We start from the raw sequence: 13,210 nt of genomic DNA, 5'->3' as shown, positions 1-13,210 counted from the left end.
GAAGAAGCGCTAAGTGCTGACTTCTGCTTCTGAAAGTGGGAGGTCGGGCTGGCTGTTGGGAATAAAACACTTGGGGCTGTTAAGGGTTTATGGATGAGCTGGTGTTTTTATGGAGCTGCTGTGCTGGGCACAGAGCAGCTTTCTGAGGAGGTTAGCGCTGCTGCCCTAATGGTCATAAATACCGCGCCGAGGGAATTCACATTTTTTAACGTTTCCCTCTCCGACACTGCTGTGTGCTGTAGTTTAACTCATGGGTGATGAGCAGCTCTGTGAAAGGACTGCAGCCTCCAGAAATAAGGGTGTCTTGATTTGCCCTCTGAAAGCAGCAATGGTGTGTAGTAATAATCTCAGTAGAGTTTGTCATCTTCTGCCATTGCCACTGCCTCTTTGTGATGTCAGAAACGGGGAAAATCAACAGGAGCAGGAGCTGTGGGCCCTGGCTCTGCTCCCTGTGCTGTGATGTGATAGCCAGTTGGAGACTCCACTGAACTTTAGTCAGCTGTTAATTGTCCAGAGGCTCCTTATCTGGATTAAATTGAACCGTGCCATTGATGGAGAGACACCTGAATGTCTCTAAGCCTCCAAGGCCTTGTTAGCGGCTTAATAAGTGATTTGAAAATACATCTGTTCTGGGCAAAACCTGGCCCAAAAGGTGGATTTCAGCTGCTGTAGTGTACCAGGAGGAATGAATTAGTGAGTGCTGTGCACTTGAAATAGCTGTAGAAGGCAGCTACACTCTGCAGTGGCAAATCCAGCAGAGAGCATTCCCTGCCACTCCGAGCTGGCTGTGCCACATTCAGCCTGGCTCTTGGAAATCACCTCTGCCTTTGCTGCCCAGGACTGGAGCCTCAGGGGCTTTTTGCACACGTGAGGTGTGTCCTCTTTTTCTTTCATTTGTAAACTATTACCTAAGTTTAACTTTAAAATTTGTAAGGTGATATGTTTACTGAAATAATGGCAGAATATTATGGTTTTCAAGTTGATAGACAGCTTGAAAAGAAAGAACCATCAGCTTTTTTGGTCTTGTGTTGGAAACAATCATCATTTGCTTTATGCATTTGAGGCTGTAATATACCAATATTCTAGGCAGTCAGACTGGGTTCTTCACAGAGTTAAGCTCTAAAGGGCTACAAATCTATCCCCAAGGAGAGAAAATATCAAGTCATATATTATTTGCTGCTTTTGCTTTGCATATTCATGGTCTGAACTTTATTTCCAGCTCTTTTTGTTGCTCATAACTGATATTTATACTTTACTGCAGTGAGAATGATGTAGAGGAAATCAGTGCCCAGGGCCTTTCCTGCATGGGACAGGAGCTGGTGTAGAGGAGTTCTACACAGAGCAGGCATGTGCATCTCCTCTTGCCATTTACAAAGAGGCTTAGGTTTGGGATTTGCCAATGCTTTTAGTGCCCAGGTTTTTTGTTGGTTTTGGTTTTTGTTGTTTTTGTTTGTTTGTTGTTTTTTTTTTTTATTTCAGAATAAATGTGCACCCTGACTCCTGTAGAGTGTGGCTCTAAAAGCAACTCAGCTCTGACATCTGAATGTCACTGCCACACATCCCTGTGAGCAGGCTAAGCAGGCATCAGATGTCTTTCCAAGTGTGAAGTTGAAGGAAGTTTAATCACCTGTCTAATTACCTGACAGTTCAGTTTTAAACTTGAAGTCACAGTTTAATTGGAGTTTATTTTATGTGAAGATTTTTCTTCCTTTCCAACTTGTGTCTTATTGAAACAATTTAATTGAAGTGGCACGATGGTTACAGCAGGGAGAGCTTCTTTTGTGGCCCTTTTTAGTGTTTTATTATATTATATATTTAATATATTTTTATATATTTAATATATTTTTATATATTGATATATTTTATATATTTTATATATATTTTATATATTTATATATTTTTTATATATTATATTAATGCAGTATCTAGTGGCAGGAACAAAAAAGCAGAAAAAGGGGAAGACCCACAGCATATTTGTGTCCAATGTGCTGCTGCAAAGTGACTTGGTGCAGATGACAGCAACCCAAAATATCTGATGAGCCTGAGGTCCATGTGGTTCACTTGTGCATGCAGGACACATTTAGCCAGCAGTGAAACAGTAAAAATAGCTCTGAATTGATGGTTTCCTCTGCAATCTTCTGCTGGATTTTTGGTTGGTGTTTTTTCTTTACTCTAATTTGGAGTGGCTTGATGCATTCACAGCATTTCTTGTCGTCCTTCATGGACTAAAATGTTAAAAGAGACAGGAAAATCCAGTCAGGTAATCTGAGCTCATACAGCAGAACAAGCATGGCCTTCATTGCCTCCCAACATCTTTAATATCTGACCTATCTTAATCTGAAACATTGTCTGATTTGTCACCTGGTGGGGATTTAGTTCAAATTTGCCTGCCAAGGAGAGAAATTTGGGCTGAAATGATGTCAGGAATGTCCAGAACCAGCCAAGTGCCCAATGAAAGCTCCTGTGGCATCACTCATGGCCACGTTCAAAAGTGTTTTCTTCCTCTTGCTTTTCCTGACTACAGTCCTTCAGTGTTATTTGTTTCTCTAATACTGGAAATTGTTGCATTTTTGGAGCTTTCCATTTGCTAGCAATAACTAAGCATTTATTGCAAAACACTGGGAAAGATGAGCATAACAAAATAAAATAAAGAAAAAAACAGCCTGAGAAATATTGGTGAGAGGAAGCTTTACAAATTCACATCCAATACAGGACTGAAGCAAGGAGGGGAAAAAAAAATAACTGTAAGGTTATAGCGGTTGGAAAACTGTGAGAAATTTATATGTAAACCTTTGGAATTAATTGACTGTGCTAATTAAAATTAGAAATAAGCTATTTAAAATGATTTGTCTTCTCTTACTTTTAGTTCCTTCCTTAGAAAAACATAAAGTTCAATGTGGTAGATGCATCATAAGGAAGAGATGGCAATAAACTGTCACACTAAGTAAATAGTAAAATAAAAAAGCATGTAGGGTTGTAGAGAACCTTATCCTTAAGTAACAGCACTCTTGTACGTGGTATTCAGATATTTTCTCCTCATAAGTTGCTCAAATAATGATGCTCCAACAACTCCTTATGCTAAGGATTTTAACCAAACCATATTTTTCCCCTCTGTTTAAATACAAAACACACTTCAAGCATTGACAAAGACCAGCAAATTCTCTGTGTCTGGACTTCCCTGGTAAATTCTCTCCCAGTGGTGCCCTCTCCGTGGCTGTAAGCAGTGATGTTGATCAAAGGGGTTGAAAGGGGCACGTAAACCTCAGCTCTGTTGGGTTATTTAATACATGTGTAAGATATTAATGACAAATTTTCATGCTTCACCTGTTTTTATAGCCCTATCGAATCTGTTTTCCTTCCTCTAGACAATAAAATTATTTCACTTTTTGTTTGGAGGAAAAATAGAATATGACTAGTTCAGCCAAGAAATTGGGCAGAGCAAGAGGAATGATTGCAGCCTGGGGACAGGGAGTGTGGAGGGGAAGCCAGAAAACCTGAAAGTAATCTGCAATTAAATAATAGCATCATTTTGTATGAAGAAAATGGAAGTATAAACAAAGCTAGCTGAAAATTAAAGTTAATGAGGCAAATCACACTGAGATTTCAGGGTCTCAAAGAGAAGCAAACTGGTGTATTAAGGAGAAGGGGTCTCCATGAAGAATATTTAACGTGAATTAGTGGCTAATAAGCCAAGGAAGTTGCATTGAAAATCAGCAAGTGTAGAGCTAAAGGGGAATCAGAGACACCACAAGTTTGTGGCCGTGCCAAGCTGGTGCTGCCAGGGGTGTCTGGCTGATTATTCTTGTCTCCCAATCACACCTTCACACTGTCCAAGAGCTGTTCAGGTGGGACTGGATTGAGGAATTCTGTGGTGTTGTGAGGTCCCCAGGACGAGGTGAGAGATAAAAATCTGCCTCCAAGTTCTCAGAGGCTGATATATTATTATATTATATTATATTATATTATATTATATTATATTATATTATATTAAGAGATTATATACTAAAACTATACTAGAGAAAGAGAAAGGATAGGAGACATCAGAAGGCTTGACAAGAATGACAATGAAAGCTCGTGACTGACTCCTCCGAGTCCAACACAGCTGGACTGTGATTGGTCATTCATTAAAAACAATTCACACAGAACCAATCAAAGATGCACCTGTTGGTAAGCAATCTCCAGACCATATTCCCAAGCAATGATATAATTATTGTTTTCATTCTTTTCTGAGGCCTCTCGGCTTCTCAGGAGAAAATCCTGGGCAAAGAGGATTTTTCAGAAGATATCATGGTGACAGAATGCCTGTGGGTTCAACCCCTGGGGAGGGGGAAAGGTAAATTTTAGATCCATGGATTCCCCAGTTCTATTTGTCCCACAGCTTGTGGACAGCACATGGGGAAATGAGGAGCAGCTGACCTGGGGCAAAGCTCTGCTGGCTTTCAGTGATCACCAGAGAATCAGTCCTAGGAAGAATTGAGACTGCAGCCTGTGGTGTTTGACCACATAAGAGGGAGGTTTGCAATCTGCTCATGATTAAAGACAGCACACATTTCTTCCTCAAAATTAAAAGAACACTTTCACCTTGACTTAATTTCGATAAGGATGATGTTGATGAGCACAAAGGCAGGCTGATGAAGAGTGATGATAATGGCACTAAAAGTCAGAGCAGGTTCAGTGCATTCATGTGGAGGAGAGGAGATAATCCTCCTCCCAGGATATCAAAACTGATAGTGTTTGCCTTATTTTTCTGTAATTCTCACACACAAAGTGTCAAGAAAAAAATAAAGCTCTGGTCAAGCTCCACTACTGGAAAGAATTTCCAAAGAAATTGATATATATATAAAAATATAATGTAATAAATGGTGTCATGGGATTCCCAAGAGTAGGATGAGATTAGCTCCATTATCTCACTTCCATGGTATGTATTTTCAACATTGGGGAATACATGTACAGTTCATCTATATATATATATTTAAGGACTAAAACTGTTATTATGACATTAGGGTGGAGCATTAATAATTAAGAATGAAAAGATGTAGAATAATACAAGAATGGAAAAATCTCCATAATTATCTTCATTAAGGAGTTTGGCATTAAAAAGCAGGAATGTGTCAATGAAATATTCCAGCAGCTCAAAGCCAAGCATCACTGACAATAGAGGAGGAGGTGTGCATGACACGAGAATTGGATTTTGCTAAGGATTTGAAGTAATAGCAGTGGGATGAAATCTAATAGTTGAGAGTCATTCTCATAGGAGCTGCTGTATGTAACTAGTATATAAATCACCAGCTGAAAATGACATAAAGAAAAAAACCAACTGAGTATTACAAAGATAAACTATAAATCACCAATACCTAATGTGACTGTGAAAAAATCCTGGGTTACTCCTAGCAGAGGGAAAAAAAAGGAGAAAAGAAAAAAACCCAGGGGGTGGCTGACACCATAACAGGCCTGTTATGAATAGAGTTGGCTTCCCACACTAAAGAAAGGTGAATTCTCATGAGAAACAGGCATAAAGAAATATTATTAATGACAGGGGAATGGGATGCCCATATACAGAGAAAGGAATTAATATTGGCTCGTTCAAATTGCAAGGTAAAGGCTGCCTGGGGCTGCTCTCACACCACAGCAGGGAGGGGAAACCAAAATACAGCCCTGGGCTGGTTCCTGGGAATGGGCTGGAAATTTGGGGGCTGCAGATGAGAGCAGTGAGGAAGTACAGAAGCAGGGCAAGAGAATTCAGCCTGGCTGTAAAAAGGAGCTTGATAAACTTGTGAGAGAGAGGGCAAATTAATCCTCTGTGTGTGAGAGCAGCAAACCCAGTGTGTCACACCAGAGGTGACCCTTCAAGGCTGGGAATGGGAAATCCGGGGCTGAACCTCTGAGCTTTGCTGAGCCTCAGTTGTGCTCTGGGCTGCAGCCCCAGCTGGACACGGGGCTGGGCACCACCAGGCTGGGAGTGTGGCCATGCCACCATTGGCTGGACACAGGGCTGGGCACCACCAGGCTGGGAGTGTGGCCATGGCACCATTGGCTGGACACAGGGCTGGGCACCACCAGGCTGGGAGCGTGGCCATGCCACCATTGGCTGGACACAGAGCTGGGCACCACCAGGCTGGGAGTGTGGCCATGGCACCATTGGCTGGACACAGGGCTGGGCACCACCAGGCTGGGAGCGTGGCCATGGCACCATTGGCTGGACACAGGGCTGGGCACCACCAGGCTGGCAGTGTGGCCATGCCACCATTGGCTCCAGCCCCAGATGGACACAGGGCTGGGCACCACCGGGCTGGCAGTGTGGCCATGCCACCATTGCCTCCAGCCCCAGCTGGACACAGGGCTGGGCACCACCAGGCTGGGAGTGTGGCCGTGCCACCATTGGCTGGACACAGGGCTGGGCACCACCAGGCTGGGAGTGTGGCGATGCCACCATTGGCTGCAGCCCCAGCTGGACACAGGGCTGGGCACCACCAGGCTGGCAGTGTGACCATGCCACCATTGGCTGGACACAGGGCTGGGCACCACCAGGCTGGGAGCGTGGCCGTGCCACCATCAGCCAGGGGTGTGACAGGAGCTCGCCCTGCTGTCCCCAGCCCTGCCAGCAGCTCAGGGACAGCCTGGGGGTGCTGTAACTCTGCCTGCAGGAGAGGAAAGGGTCACAGCACAGGGCTGCAGACAGGGAGCTCATTGTCCCTGGGAAAAATGCCCGAGTTTTCTGCCATGCTGACTTGTCTGATAATCAGAAACTCTGCAGTTGCTGAAATATACTCTTTAAACATCATCAATAAGATGCTCTGGCAGCTGGATTTCAGACCTCATGCTGGGGCATAAGAAAAAGTAAATCTACAAAGTCTTAAGTTTCTTGTTCCCTGTCCAAAAACTGGACTGCCAACAGATAGATTTTTTTTTTTAACTATGCTTTCAGTTTTTTTCCTTCCCATCTTCTGTACTTTTTATTTCCCCAGAAAGGTTGAAATGCAATATTTTAGTTTGGTTGCTGCTGAGTTATAAACACACTTAGGCCTAGCTTGAATAAAAAAGAAAGAAGCTGTCATTAGTTAAAGATAACAAATCTCAGGCTAAAACACATCCCAGTCTCCCACATCTGCCTATTGGGCCCTTTAACTCCTGCTGTATTGGGCTTTTCTAACCCCATGGCTGAACACTAATAATTAAGTCAGAAAGTGCTGAGGTAATTAATCATTCTGAGGCAATAGAGTTTGATTGATCTTCTACCTTTAATCAAATTAGCTTGCATGTAGGTGGGGGAATGTAATGGCTGAGCAGGGCTCTGTAGCACTCTGTGAAGTGCCAGCCCAGCAGTGACCCCGCTGAGAGCACCATGAATCACAGCTGGGAGCCTCCAGAGCCACCTCTGAGGGCTCAAACCCCTCTGGGATTTCAAACTCGGGGGGTCTGGCAGAGATCCCCTCCAGGATGAGCTCTGTGGGATTAAACACTCGGGGGGTCTGGCAGAGATCCCCTCCAGGATGAGCTCTGTGGGATTTCAAACTTGGGGGTCTGGCAGAGATCCCCTCCAGGATGAGCTCTGTGGGATTTCAAACTCGGGGGGTCTGGCAGAGATCCCCTCCAGGATGAGCTCTGTGGGATTAAACACTCGGGGGGTCTGGCAGAGATCCCCTCCAGGATGAGCTCTGTGGGATTTCAAACTCGGGGGGTCTGGTAGAGATCCCCTCCAGGATGAGCTCTGTGGGATTAAAAACTCGGGGGGTCTGGCAGAGATCCCCTCCAGGACGAGCTCCCCACTCCTGTTTTCAGGTGTGTCTCCCTTAGGGGGGCGGTTTCTGCCTGCCTGGGACATGTTTGAGGGCACTGAAGCTTGAAGCTGTGTGGATTCTCAAGATATTTCAGCTCTTTGTTTCTAAAAATAATTTTAGTTATAACAGTTATTGTCTATAAGCTACGAGTTTTTTATAAAAAATAATTTTAGTTATGGAGTTATTCAAATAGTTTTAGTTATAGGGAGTGAAGGAAGCCAAGAGAAACTCCTATAAAGCAAAGCATGATGATATTCTGGATTTGTTCCTGCCTGGAGAGTGGCTAAAAGGGCAGACTGGAGAGGTCAATTTGCAATGATACAGATGAGTGGCTTTTGCAAGCAGATTTTCACTTGTACCTGAGAGGATACAGATTGCATATTCAGAAATAATTCCACGATTTGGTAATTTGATCCCTGGGTGCCTGACTTAAGAGTTATTAAAGCAGCTGACACAAAGAGGGGGAAGATGGACAAAGCAAATTAAGTTAAAAAATGCAAAAGCAAAAAGATTGTCCCAATTGGCCTCTCAGTCAAACACAGCACTATAAACACAGACACTGAATTTTAAATTTTTTTACTTTCTGTGTATAAGGAGCACTCTTTATAAATTATTTTTAAAGTAAATTTTAGATATTTTATTGCCGATATCAGAATATAAAATCTTGATCTACCTTTTCTACTCTTTGAAGAAAAGGAAGATAAAAGCAAGTTTTCTGAGATGCACTGTATTCTTTCATGCAAAATCAATGGGGATTGATGAGGAAAATCAATGGGGAAAATATGTTGGAATTTCTAGACTGCATAGTGGGATGGAGTAACTCAGGCAATGCTAACATATTTGTGAATGCAACCTAATGAAATTCTTGACTGAGGTTTGTAATAGAAGTTACTCTGTCTAAAGTGATGGGAAAGAAAAGCTCCACCTTCACTTGCTTCTCATGGAATAATGAGGAGCCTTTAAAGCATTTCTTTTGGTGGGGGTATTTTTAATAATAAATGAGACCTGACATTTATAAACAGTGATTTAGTGGCAGATGCTCTGTGCTATATATTTATGTTATCACTTAAGCTGACATGCTAATGGATAATCCTATTTGTTCTGTTTATGAAAGTTTTGAAATCTATTGCTGTGGTGAGCAGGCTGGTGGGGCAGAGGAGGAGAGAGGACAAATTCCTTCCCTCCAGTTTTTCAAACTCCTTTCAGCTCTGCCTGCCTGTGTCTCTACTTTGTCTCAAACTTTCTCTTCTTTCTTCTTCTAAGAGCAGAAAAACACAGATGATGCAATTTCTATTTTTTCTACCAAATCAAGCTAATCAGTCACTGCAAGAGAAGCTTTTAGCAATATCAAATATTAAGATTTTTTTAGCATTGAGTTCCTGTTTTAAAAATGGAAATATGGGGGAAAAAATTGTCTCTTTTATATAATTTAAGCCATGTGAAAAAATTCATAATTATAATTTGATTTGAAGCATCATAATTTATTACTTGATTTCTACTGTGATTAATGAAAAAAACATATCACAAAATATATTTAAAGACTGTCTGCAGCTACCAGTCTGTTTTAGAAATTAAACAGAAAAATTGCCTATGTTGAACAAAGCAAATTCCCAAGTGATGGTGCATCTCAAGTCACATCATTTGCTGACTCAAAGCTGATGAACTCAATAAACCCAGTCACTGTTGTTCTTGTTTGTGTGAGATGTGGTCATCCTTTAATCTGATTTAACTTTTGTTAGGGAAACAGGATTGATCCAGTCTTGAAGCATGCATTAGGAACAGCTAGAATTGTCCCAAAAGGTCATTTGTATCCATACATTCCTGAATAGGGGAGATATTTTAACCTTTACTCTTCAAATAACTTTTAGCTGTCTGGAAAAGCAGCGTATTGTAAATAAACTGCTGTTTTTTCTGTCTTTCTTTGAGGTTGTATGATTGGCATTGTGATCTTTTTTTATTTTCTGGTTGCTGTCCAAACCTTGACTTTGCTGTAGCCCAGGAAGGAAGGAAGGAAGGAGGGTCCCCAGCCCCTTGTGCAGGCTCCTCATCGGGGGAACAGGGGCTGCTGTCCCTGTGCCCGCTGCTGGCCCAGCCACTGGCACTTTTTGTGAACCCTGCAGCTCACTGATGTGATGCATTGATTCTCAAAAATAAAATATATTTGCCTGGCTTGAGCTGAAGAGACCTGGGCAAAATATTTATGATTATACTTTTGGATTTATATAACACCAGAGGTTGAGATTCTCACCCTTGTGTTCGATACCCATAAATAATGTCGCTGCTTCCTTGCTAGTGGCAGGGTTTTGCAGGGATTCTGCTTTATTCCTGGTGCTGTGTGAGTCAGTAGTGCTCTGATTAATTCAAGTGACATTCTAATTGGTGTTAAATGTTTTCAGAGGTAGCTCTGTGTGCTGCTGAAGTCAGCAGCTCCACTCTCATGTACCCATTTCACAGTTCTCAGCCCGGCCTCGTGCTGTCTCAGTTTGTACACATCCATTCCCGTGTTTCAGTTGGAATTAGGTGGGGAAATCCCAGGACTACAGAGAGAATTTTGCTCTGTGTTTGTGGGCTCTGAGCACATTGTGGCTGTTAGGCTGATTTTCTGCTCCCAGTGCAATCGCAGTGAAGCCATCACAAACACTTGTAGAACAGAAGTGGAGCAGATCTGTACCACAAGCCTGTGCTGTGCTAGCACTGCTTCCACGTGCAAATCAGGCCTTGTTTCCATTTCACCTGTAAAAACCACTTAGCTCAGGGATCTCTGACTGCCCAAGGTTCAATTCCACTGCTGGTGCTGGTGTGAATGTGGGCCGGAGCTGAGAGGGGAGGATCAGGCTGAGAGGGGAGGATCAGGCCAGCACCACCCTGGGGGAATTCAGAGACACTGGACAAACTAACAGTCTATTCAATTTCTCTTCTTTGATTAAAAAAAAAATTCAAAACAATCAGTTATCTACAGAAAGTGTGTGAGAAAGTTTGCTACAAAAATGTAAACATCTAAAAGCTTAGAAAATCTTAAACAATCAAAGCAAAACTCCCCTGCGTGCTTGAGGCCAGCCACAGTGACCTGAGGGCTGCGTTTTGCAAATGCCTTTGTGTCCCTCAGGTTTGTGTCACTTCAGCCATGCTAAACAGCTGAGGCATCCCAGATATCTTGGCTGGGATGGGATAACGGGGTGGGGCAGTGAGGTGGAGCAGAACTGGATAAACCCTCAGCCTTTCCTGCTCCTTTGGGATCATTGCTCCTGCCATGCCTCGCTGCCAAACAGCTCTGCTGGGATCCTTGGCCTTGCAGTGCCCAAAGCTCTGCTTAAAGCCTTGGGCCATCAAATTAAAGTTCTGCCCTTATATTAATAATAAACAGTAATAACAATCGTAATAGTAGTAATAATAGTAGTAATAATAATAATAATAATAATAATAATAATAATAATAATAATTAATATAGGGAGCACCAACTGATCCATCCAAAATGCAATTTCCAGGAAAAGGGCATGGCTGTATGGTCTGCTGGACTTCAGTTCCTCTCATTCAAAATAACCCTGTGTCTGTGGGGCTCCAGCAAGGACAATCATGCCATTTCAATAGTTCTTCTTTTATCTGAGTGATGTTCCAAGCCCAGTGTCCCAGCAGATGTGTCCTCTATAGGGTGAGATGCTATAAAGTCTGGCCCTCATCTAATACTTTAAAAGAAAGCAAACCTTTCTCTACCAAGAAAGGCTTTATTCATGTCACACACTAATCATACACCAAAGAACTATTTAGAAATAGAAAGACAACCTTTGCCTCTCCTCCTTAGTTATAGTACATATAAAGAAAAACAGTGGCAATAAAAGGAAATAGGAGTGGTGAGATAAAGCACTTTGAAAACTATAAAGGCAAAAATTATTTTTATCTCATTAGAACCCATATTAAAGCTTTTCTTTACACACATTCTCATTTTTTTTTACAGAGGGTCAAACATCACTGATTACAGATTCTGCTGGGGCTGACCTCTCATCCTTCTGTCTCTAAAATTAGCTCCTTATTTCTCTTTTTTGTGATGATCACAGGAATCTTTCTCCATCAGCCCCTGATTGCCCTAACCTGGAATGCATTCAGAGTGTTGTAAAAAGGGTCCATCTGTAAATGAAGCAGGTCCTTTTCCTTGTGTTGCTCTGTCCTGTGAATGGAACTGCATCTGTTGTGTCTTTATTAGGAGTTTAGATTATTACAGCATGATTTGCATGTCTAAAAGCATATAAACAGTTAAATAATTCACTTGGATATTGAATTATCCAGTTTTCCATTAAAGGATTCACAATTAAAAGATCTTAACTTTTGGCCAAAGGATGAGATGCTTCCTCCTACATTTTGATTTATTTTTTTTATTTTACATCTGCTAAGGTACAGAAAGATTTTAAAAGTGCAAAACCCGCCTCACAATTCTTTCTTTATGCTTTTTATAATATTGAATTTTAGGATTTGTTTCCCCTTTGGAGCACAGATACAAAGGAACATGGTTCTGCTTTGCACATTCATCTCTAACCTCTGCTATCACTTTTGTATCTCCCATCTAAAGAGTTCAAGAGAAATCATAATACAAGGAAGCAGATGTTTTCTCTTTTGTATAACACCTATTCTTGCTGAAGAGGGATAAAAGATGGGAAATGTGGGGGGGCATTAATATTTCTTGTTAGAACGTGCTTCACAGCCTGAAGAATCTCATATACATAATGATAATCAAATGTCAGCAAGTAAAAATAGGGATTTGTTAGAAAACAGCTGTGCTGCACAACTCTTTGACAGGAACAGAGGAATGCTTTATCCAGTAAAATTCACAGAATTTATTTAGCAGAAACCGTAGCTGTTAATTTTCATCAAGACAGAAGGTTAACAAGTCTGAAATGGATGGGGCTGCTTCAGCCTGGTTTCATGACCATGGAAAAGGAAATTTTTCACTCTGCCAGAGCTCTCACTTCCCTGCCAGCAGCTTTCCCTGTGGCACCGTGCTGCAGTTTCAGTGCAGCTTTTAATGCTCCACCATCCTGGGGATGGCTCAGGGACAAGGGACACTCAGCACCTCTGCTCTTAAATGCTCTTGCCACCACGGATTTCTAGGTTTTTGTCGGTGTTTTTAGGTGTTTTTAAGTTTTTGTAGGTGTTTTTAGGCGTTTGTAGGTTTTTGTAGGTGTTTTTAGGTGTTTACAGGTGTTTTTTAGCTTTTTCTAGGTGGTTTTATATGTGGTTTTAGGTTTTTTCAGGTGTTTTTAGGTTTTTGTTGGTGTTTTTAGGTGTTTTCAGGTGTTTTTTTAGCTTTTTCTAGGCATTTATAGGTGTTTTTAGGTTTTTTCGGGTGTTTTTAGGTTTTTGTTGGTGTTTTTAGGTGTTTACAGGTTTTTTTTTAGCTTTTTCTGGGTGTTTTTAGGTTTCTTCTGGTGTTTTTAGGTTTC

At 41.8% G+C, this 13,210-nt stretch overlaps 1 protein-coding gene across 3 annotated transcripts in view; it reads left to right on the top strand.

The window, feature by feature from the left end:
• PCDH11X (protocadherin 11 X-linked) overlaps nucleotides 1–13,210 on the top strand; it is a 431,181-nt gene that overhangs the window by 305,644 nt on the left and 112,327 nt on the right. The gene's annotated exons all lie outside the window — the stretch shown is intronic.

This window comes from Agelaius tricolor, unplaced genomic scaffold (assembly GCF_023055355.1).
Source record: "Agelaius tricolor isolate 1412-34295 unplaced genomic scaffold, bAgeTri1.0.p SCAF_17, whole genome shotgun sequence".
In the NCBI taxonomy this organism is placed as follows: domain Eukaryota; kingdom Metazoa; phylum Chordata; class Aves; order Passeriformes; family Icteridae; genus Agelaius; species Agelaius tricolor.
Note: the sequence above shows the minus strand (reverse complement) of the source record. Positions and strands in the feature narration are given on the sequence as shown.